Source organism: Aythya fuligula, chromosome 18 (assembly GCF_009819795.1).
Source record: "Aythya fuligula isolate bAytFul2 chromosome 18, bAytFul2.pri, whole genome shotgun sequence".
In the NCBI taxonomy this organism is placed as follows: Eukaryota; Metazoa; Chordata; class Aves; order Anseriformes; family Anatidae; genus Aythya; species Aythya fuligula.
Window position 1 is genome coordinate 1,359,625 of NC_045576.1, and position 9,526 is coordinate 1,369,150.

The following is a 9,526-nucleotide window of genomic DNA, read 5'->3' on the forward strand; positions in this document are numbered from 1 at the left end:
TTGGGAGGAAGGACTCCACCAGGAACTGCGATCCCAGGGTGCCCTAACTGCAGAAGGGGAGCAGTTCAGTGCTGGCAGCAGACCTACATGTCAGCATTGGAAGAGATGCTCAGAGCATAGCAGTTAACTGGGAGCATCTCAGTTTTGGACAAGGATACCTGAGAGCTGATGCTTTTACATTACAATGTGTTTGGTTACTAGCCCGGCAGTAACCCCAGGCACAGAGCTGAGATGTCCCTGTCCCTGCAGGTGTAAGGAGAGCAAAGTGATTGTCTTCTCTTCTGCTCCCCTTCCTTGGAGACAGGTCACCACAGGGCTGTTTCCAGAGGTGAAACCATCTCTCTCTTGATCATGCACACTGCACTCTGTCCTCTGTGGCCTTAGCATGAACCCTAAGGGTGAATTGGCTTCTGAGGGAAGGTGTTTCAGCACTCCCTAGAAGAACCAGTTCTGACTCTGCTGGGAGATTGCGCTGGAGCCAGCAGCACCTCGTGGTCAACAGCCAACACGCTTGCCTTGCCTGCCTGCGGGCCTGATCCTGCTCCTCTCTCTGTACCAGCCAGACCTCCTGCTTTATGTGTTTGGTCTTAGTAGTCATTTGTCCCTAGCCTGTTTGGTTTAGGAACATCTGGGATGGGTTATGACAACAACAGCATCTGGTGTCAACCTAGCCAGGTTGGTGGGACTGAGGAGCAGGGACTGGGGACATGTGTCAGAGAACTGCTGGGGCAAAGTGTCAGGCTGCCTGCGCAGGTGATGGTGCGTGGGAGAAGAAACGAAAGGCATCACTGCAAATTAACGAGACATTTGATTGCTGTCTGGGATATACTTGACTTCAGAGGACCTCTGCATCTGGGAGCAGTGCCAGTAGGCTGAAGAATAGAATAATTGGCATGGGTTGATGGGTGGATAACAATAAAAAAGCTCTATTAACACTGACAGGGGATGAGATTGGAGAATTGCTTTGTCAGGGGCCATCTCTTCCCCTTCAGTCTTCACATGCATGCAGAGGATTGTCTGATTTAAGGTTAAATCTGTGTCTAAAGAATAAGCCAGAATTGCTGTTATATGAGAGGCATGAAAACAACTTCCTCATTACCCTGGCCACCACATATCACCCATCCACACCCACTCATCCATGGGCTTATGATAAGCTGATCATAATGTCAAGTAGTAAGGGTTCCTCCAAATAGTCCTTGTGGCCCCATCCTCAAATCTATGCTAAACCTTTCTGTCTTTTTGCTGTGTTATACATAAATATATATGTATAAAATATTTTTATGATTTTTTGTTTTTTAAGATATCATGGTAGCCAAAAGGGTTGTCTGGGAAATCAAAAGGCAACTGAGTCCTTCCCAGTGGAGAACAGCTCAAGGAAAACCATTGCCTGTGCTCATCTTCAAAGAAGATAGCAATCAAATGCTTTCAGTCTTCCTGGACGATTGTTTTATTAGTTAAACCTGGAGAACTGAAAAAACACAGAAAATTTACTCATGTTATAACATTTCCTTGTAAAGACCAGTCAGGAAAATTTGTGGATGGACTCCCAGAGAAGGTGGTGAGTTAGCAAGAGGTGATGAGCAAACACGTCTCTCTGCAAAGACCACTTAAGAACTGGTGATGCCTTCGCAGTGCTGCAGGGACTGACTGCCACTGCAGGCTGTAGCTAGGGCTCCTGCAGACAGCAGTGCGGTGGGTGAAATCACACCAGGCCAAAGACACATCTTTTCCAGAAGTGGCACCTTGAAAAAACTGACAGGGAGAGTTCACCACTTCTGATGGTGCTTGCTCCTGTACCATTGTCTCTGGTAAAATCTGCAACTTTTATTTCTAGTCGGTCTATACCTGGCTTCAGCTACCAGATATCAGTCCTGTTGTCTTTCCCAGTGTACTGCAGAGCCTTTCAGAACTTGATGTTTTTCCTCATTAAGTTACTTATTTGTTGCGAGCACATTGCCTTTCAAGTCTCTCTTCAATTAGCTAAACAGATCAAGTTTTTAAACCCTTTACTTCAAAGTGTCCTCTCCTGTCCTCAGAACACTTTATGGCTCTTTTTTTTGCACTCTCACACTTTTTATCATTCCTCCAATGTGTGTGGCTGGCCTCAGCATAGTCATCTCCAGAAGACAAAGTCACCTCCCTGCCCCAGCCCTCTCCTCTGTTCCTATATCTAAGAGCAGTGTTAGCTGTCTTGCTGCTGAGCCACGTGGAGCTGCAGTGCTGCTCTGAACCCTAAATCCAGGTCAGTGCTGGGGCTTTGAGGATCAGCTTTGGTCATGGCTGCATCAGCTGTGAAGCCGTGCCAGAGCTCTCTGCAGTCACACTGGGCAGCTTACCTTTAAGTATATATCTGTGTTTATATATGAAATGGAGGCTGTATCTTGGCTGTGTTGATCAGCTTTAAAACCAGTGGCCTGGGTTTGATCCTGCTTGCTGTCAGCCCTTGTCTTGCAGAGTGGAGGAGCTGGCAGCTCACTCAGAGCTGTGACTGCAGAGGAGCAGGGCAGACACTGCTGCCAGCCACTGCTGTGGTGTGCCTTTTGTGCAGGAGGACGTGCAGCCCCCTACAGCCCTCGCTGTGGTCCCCTCCAGTGCCCCATCACCTCCCAGCATGTCAGCACAAATGACCTCCTTGTGTCAAGCCACAGCCGGCTGGCATGCTGCAGCGGCAGCAGCTGGAGGAAAGGACAAGGGATGGGGAGTGTGATCCTTTCCTGGACCATTTTTCCAGCTCCACTGACCCGTACACTTCCTGAGCTGGGATTTGCATCTGATTCTACAAGGAGAGCAGAGAGGGGTGCAGGCTGGAAGAAGGTGAGATGGTGGCTTTCCCAGAGCTTTTTCCCTACCTTGGTCATCACCACATCCCACAATATTTGGAGCTGATCCTCTAGCACATCCTCCCCACTTCTTTCCTGTAGGCTTTGTGCACATAGAGATGAACGTGCACTGACTTATTTTCTAAAACTGATCAAGTTTTTAGCAAGTTTTCGCAGAAGGATGTCCCAGCCTGAATCAGGTATGACTGCATGTTGTTGCTGTATAGTGGGTTTGTTAATTAACAATGAAGGAGGTGGCTGCCTGCTCCTGAGACAATGAGAAATCGACTCCTTTTAAATGGAAATCCTTTGAATTCCAATGTACTAGATCCAGGACATTGACTAATAGGCTGTCCAACAGGTGCTAATTTGAATTTACCTTGGAAAAAAGACGTGACGTGGAAGGTGGATTAAATCACATAATCCAGCATTTGACTACATCCATTTCTTGAGCTCCTTGATCTGTCCAATTACCTGATAGCAAGCTGCCTTGGAATAATATCTTCAAACTTTAACAGGGGTGGGTGAAAATCATGATTTGGCACCTTCAGTGCTCATAAATGGGCCAGTAAATAGGGCAGCATGTCCAATGCAGCCTGGCATACCTTGAGGATGAGCTGTTGCCACTCCTGACCATAGTCCATCAATGGCAAGTCCCATCCAGCATGCTGCAGGCTGCAGGAGCTCTCTGGTTCCCCCTATTCTTCAAGTAGTCAGGCACATGCCAGAGGGCTGGGAGCTCTGCTGGCATGCAGGGCAGAAAGCAGCAAAGCAGGACCCTAACTTTGCCCAGTCTCTACCTTGCAAAGTCCGCAGCAACTGTCTGCCCTGGAAGCAGATGAGAAATGTCCAGCCTGATGAGCTGCTGAACCCAGCTGTTTCCTGAGATGTTTGGTTCCTCTCCCCATCCATTTGAAGAAAAGGTGTCATGTCTTCCCATCCACTCACCTGCAGATAAAGGTAGCACTGAGCTGGCTGTCCTTTGTGGAAACAGCCCAGCCTGGTGGGACAGGGTGAGCAGACGTGACCAAGCTGCAGTACACCTGGTTCCAGCAAGCACCAGCCTAGGGGGAGTGGAGAAGATTAAACCAGAATCCAAGCTGGCTGCCAGATTCCCCTTGTGGTAAAGCTTTTCCAGCACAGTTAGCTGATTCTTTCATATTTAACACTATGCATGTCCCCAGGCTGAGCTTTTCCAACATAAGTAGAACAGGGATACCACACCACCCATGTTCAGCCTCCCCATGCAGTCCTCCTTTTTCCACCTGGTCTTTGGAGGCTCAGGTAAGAGCATCTCTTCAATTCCACAGACAGGGGGATGTTTCTGTGTAAACACAACCGCTAAGAAAGTCTGGGTAAATGCCTCTTTATTTTGCTCACAGCAGGCAGCTCAATTTGTCTCTAATGAGCACTAGCATGCTCTCCTGCTATCAGTCATAGCAATTACCCCGGACTCACCAGTTGCATACAGAAAACGTTGAAAACCAACAACAACCTGCAACATGCCTGGTGACATCAGTGACACTGTGGCAAGGCCACCAAACACATAGGAAGAGGTGAGTCAATGGCTTGATATGAACACCGAGGACAAGGCATGGGGGCTGCTGCATCTCCTGCTGCAGGAGGAGAGTGCTTTGCAGCAGGGTGAGCACAGGGGTACCTGTGGCTGGCAGCTCTCACCCTCTGGTGGTTCCCACGGGTGGACAGCAGGCTGTGGGGAGCTACCACCAGCCCAGGGCTTTCGTGAAGAGGCATTGTTTTTTGGCAAGAGAAACCAATGGCCCTCCATATGTAGGAGCAGAGGAACTTGTCCTGGTCCATTTTAAGAGCTGTCCCCGAGACCTTCTCCTCCTTTGTGCGTTAGCCCTACATAATGAAAGACCTGGGTCTGCAGAAGTTCACTATTGGCAGACATCTCTCACTTAGATCAGAGGCCATGGGGCACATCTCCAGCAAGAAATCTTTGTCTTTTGCTCAAAAAGACATAAATTCTGCCTGTAAATTCATTTTTTTTTTTGCTGAGGATGAGATGGGACATGGAGATGGAAAACAAGGTGACCTCTGCCCATAATCAGGTGAATTTCCTTCTTTTTGCCTGATGTCCAGCAATACTGACAATGAATCATACATAGTACCCACCCCAGGGGAAGGGGATGAAGGCATAAATAGGCCTGGCTGCAGGTGGCCTGCAGAAAATGGGAGAGCTGTGGCTGCTTCGGGTTGAACAGGCAGAGCTGAGAGCAGATCTCTGGGGTAGGTCTACAGTTTGTGGTCTCACATGGCCTATCTCTCCAAGAACACAGGCTGCAAATCCCTGCTGAGCTGTGGCCTAGAGGTCCCTGAAGAAATGCTAGCAAGCTTTTAGGAGCTTTCACTGGTCTCTCTGCATGTCCAGTATGGCATCCTCTCAATCCTCCCACAGGCACTGGGGGATTGCAGCACCGTCAGCCTCCTAGGGAGTACAGGGATGAGCTGAGCAGGGTTTTCCGCCATTCAGGGAAAAAGGAAAATGCTCAGAAATAAATGCTGGGTGTATTTTGGAGGTGTTTCTATTCTCATCATCAGGTGATCTAAAGGACAGCTCTGCCAAAACAAAAATAATATTCTACTCAAAATATTAAAATAGAGACTTGTGAATAATAAAGTGTCTGGAGTTCTATCCAACCTCCTGTCACATATACAGGATATAAATTTTCATGCATCCTTCTTTGCAGACTGTACGAGGGGCTATATTGCCAAAGTGGTTGTTCTAGGTAGCCTGCTGCTTGGACTATTTTTCTACTGCTCTCTACACTCAAAAAGGGCACAGTTAAAACTTTGTGAGAACTGTACTTCTCTTTTTCTGAAGTCCTTGGTTGTACTGCGTAGTATGCAAAGCCAGGAGTGAATTTGCCTTCAGCCCTGACCTAAAATCAGATCTGTGCACAATAAAACAGGTTAGCACCAGCCCACCTGCCTCATACTTTTCCTTTTAGAGAATTACAGCCAGAATTAATCCTAAATTCATCTTAATAAAAATAATGAGCTTCAAAGGAGATGGAGCAGAGCAACCACATATCAAAGGGGGATGTTATAACAAGAATTCTTGCAGTTATCATAATTGACAACACAGTAATTGAAAGAGAGCAGTGGCTTCTTGATAGAAGGATAGCTTCTGGGTAAGTAATGTGAACTTTTTGTTACTAATTAGATTATATTTTGCACCAGATATATCACAGGTTTTGGTACTACCTCAGTTCCTTTTGGTAAGTGCTTTGTCTGCCACACTCCCTGTGAAGATATGTGCATGCTGTCGTGGCAGTCAGGGCTGGTGGGAGGCACATGGTTCTGGCTGCTCAGCGTGTCCCAGGGGAGGAGACCCTCTTCCCAGAGGTTTATAATTTTGGTAAACTTTACTCAGGGTGACATTTTTTAGGAAAGATTCTGCATCAAACTGAAAAAATCCTGGACAAAATTCTGAAAGCTATTTGAAAATATTTAGATGTGTGAACTTTGGGGCTGGGAACTAATGGGTTTGTCCAAACAGCCCCAATGCCTGAGAATGCCTATTCCTATGAACATTCACTCACATTCAGATGATTTTATATGCCTTCATAAAACAAAAAACAAAAACAAACAAAAAATTGCTCAGTAGTGTCTGAAAGATGTCTTACACGGAAGCAGTGAAGTGTGTTCAGACTGGGACAGGAGAGGAACTGGGATGAGTTGGGCAAAGCTGCTAGGAGTTGGTGGGTGTCTGTCTGGAGTATGACATGAGAAAGATAGGGGAGGCCTGGGAGAAGAAGCCGGAATTGTATTTTACTGAGTGTTTATTAAAAACAACTAACCCGAGGCAATTCCACAAGTTTGCACAAGATGTCCTAGCACCAAATGCAAGGTGAAACCCTAAATCAATTAGTAAATACCAACACACCCTCCCCAAAACCAAACCAAACCAAACCAAAAAGTAAAAACAAAACAAAACAAACAACAACAACAACAACAAAAACAGCTGTGTAGTCCATTACAGATTGCAGATTCCTTTTTTCATGTGTTTCCATCTCATGCACTGAACAGAACAGATCTTCTCCAGGAACATGCCAGAGCTGGGTTCTGAAGGGACACTACTACCTATAGAGCCCTACATCAAATTTGGAAGGAGTTTTCGGAATGGAGTATGGAAGAGCTTTTGGCTGATGGGGTCATGGGCAGTGTTGCTGGTCGATGGCTGGAAGTTTGGTGCCTGTGTCTCCATGTGCTGCCTGGGAAATCATGCACAAAAGACAACACTGATTTTGGGCCTTATTTTCCAGACACAATAGTACTTGATTTGCAGAAATTCATAAATGCAGCTGAGACTGTTCCTTTACGTCCCAAAGATGCTCTATGATGGTAAATTTTCCCAAACAAGTTCCTTTTATAAACCTGGCTCTTGAGAATGCACCAACACAAATGCTATTACCTTTCCAAGCCTTAAGTCTTTGTACAATAAGAAGACATTGGCCCTTCATCTGGGTGTCTGGAGATAAACTTACCTTTATACAGCCTGATGTATTCTGGTGATGAACGCAATTAAAGAGGCTCTTGGAAATGAGAGTAGGAGATGTGAAACAGGCAATAAAGAAAGCATCCTTTCTCAGGACCAGGACTAGGAATTTGTCTTGTCTGCTGTGAACGCCAGGCTGCTCGGAGAGCAAGGAGACAACAAGGGACGGCATTTCTTCCATCAGAGAGCACTATTCAGGTTGGTGGTGAAAGAAATAGTCACAGGACCTGGACATTAGTTATGTCCTGTGACCTGGACGGGACATTATTTATGTCCTATGAATGATTATTATTTATGCCGTCTTATTTGACATGGGTCAATTTCTGGACTCTTCTCCACAGAGGCCACCCATGCAGGCCCCTGCTGCCAAAATCTTGCCACATAAACCCAGTACAAAGGCATCTCTGACCAGTGGCTATGGGGCAGAGGGACAGTTCAGGCATCAGAATCTCATCTGATCACAAGGGGCTTTGGCCAATAGTGGAAGCTTTAAAGTCTTTGAGCAAAGTTTTCTTTGGTGCTGACAGGTTCTGATGGCAGAGGGAAGGAGAATGATTTGTCTTCATAGCTAATTTTTTTAAGGCAGAGCAGGAGTAAAAAGGATTATTTATTTCCATTAAGTAGCATCTTGCCATGGTGCTGTTTGCTGTGGTTCTGTGTGGACACTGAGCTGCTGGTAGTGCATCTCCTCCCTGTGCCTGCTCACTTGTATTTGGCCAGTGACAGACCTGCCCTGCATGGGCAGGTTTCTCCCTCCTCTCTTGACCACTAAAGCAAACACTTCATAAACATGGCAGTGCATGTTTCCCTGCTTGCATGCTCCACTGTGAGCTCCCTGTTGGGCTAAGTCAGTCTCTAGTTGCATGCAAGGATCAAAACACAGGCATGGAAGATGATTTAGGAGTGCTGCAAGCAGCTTCTCCTAGTTATCTGCATTTTTTTTTTCCTTGAGTTACTTGATTTATCAAAGTCCTCAGCCCAGTTATTCTTCTTCCATTTCCCACTAGAGCCCAGAATAGAAACCTCTGTGCAATACGTCTCCTTGGGGGACTCCCCAGATGGAGCTCTGCTAGCTGTGGCAGCACAGATACAACGGCAGCACAGATTCTCCTGACTTCTTATCACAGAGTTGAGCCTGAAAATCCCAACGTTCTGACTGAGCTGAGTGCTCCCATGTGCTTGATCGCTGCCAGTGGTTCCAGGTATTGCAAAGACTGAAGGTGGCCAAATAAGTCCGTGCTGCCCCTACAACAGCTCTTCTCCCAGGCTCCTTTGGTCTCTTAATGCTGCCACTAACACAGAAGATAGGTGAAGTCACTGGTAAGGGTTAGATAACCTGAGTCCCAGTGGTTTGAGGGCAGTTTGATGGAACAGAGGTGGCATGAGGAGCAGGAGAAAAAACACGCCTTGCTGGGGGATTCTTTGGGATCTGGAGGGCCTGGGTAAAGCACGCAGCAAGAGTCTGCTGTCCGGGGAACTTTGCTGGTGGAAATCTGAGCAATGCAGCAGGCACTCACTTCTTAAATAAGCTAAAAATAAATTCTTCAATCCAAAGTAATCCCTCTTTGGGCAGCCCAAAGGGCAACTGGTATTAGGCAACTCTTTTACCTTGCCGTAGGACATCTAACTTTCAGTTACTGCATCAGGGTTAGATGAATCCTGGCCTGAAAAGACTGTGGTAGCTCCTGAGCTTTGTTGCAGCCAAGCAGTTTTGATCACAGCAGGCACCTCAGTCCAACGTATAAACCCTACAAAATCTCTGAGCAGATCTGGCCCCCAAAGAGTTCTGAGGCAGCAGTTTGGCACCAAATGTTCTGAAAGACAATTTAGTCATCCCTGAGATGACTTCTACTCTGATGCAGTCTTATGGCAAGCAAAGAGAGACACCAAGAAGATGAGCAAAAAGGACTTCCTGGCCATGCTTGGATATTGAAATGGACACGTGCTGCAAATCATCCAGATCTGTCCTCTGTCCCCTGATGGATATCCCTCTCCTACAGCAACTGAACTGAACTGAAGAGCACTGCTTTTTTGGCAGATGCAGAATTCAGTCAGCAGCCTGAAGTTCAAATTAAAATAAACAAACAGTGCTTCCCAAAGCTCGAGCTGCTACCTGGCATTTCGACAAGGAGGGAGATGGGGCACTGGGGCGTATTCCCAGGCTGCTCCTGACTCACTGTAT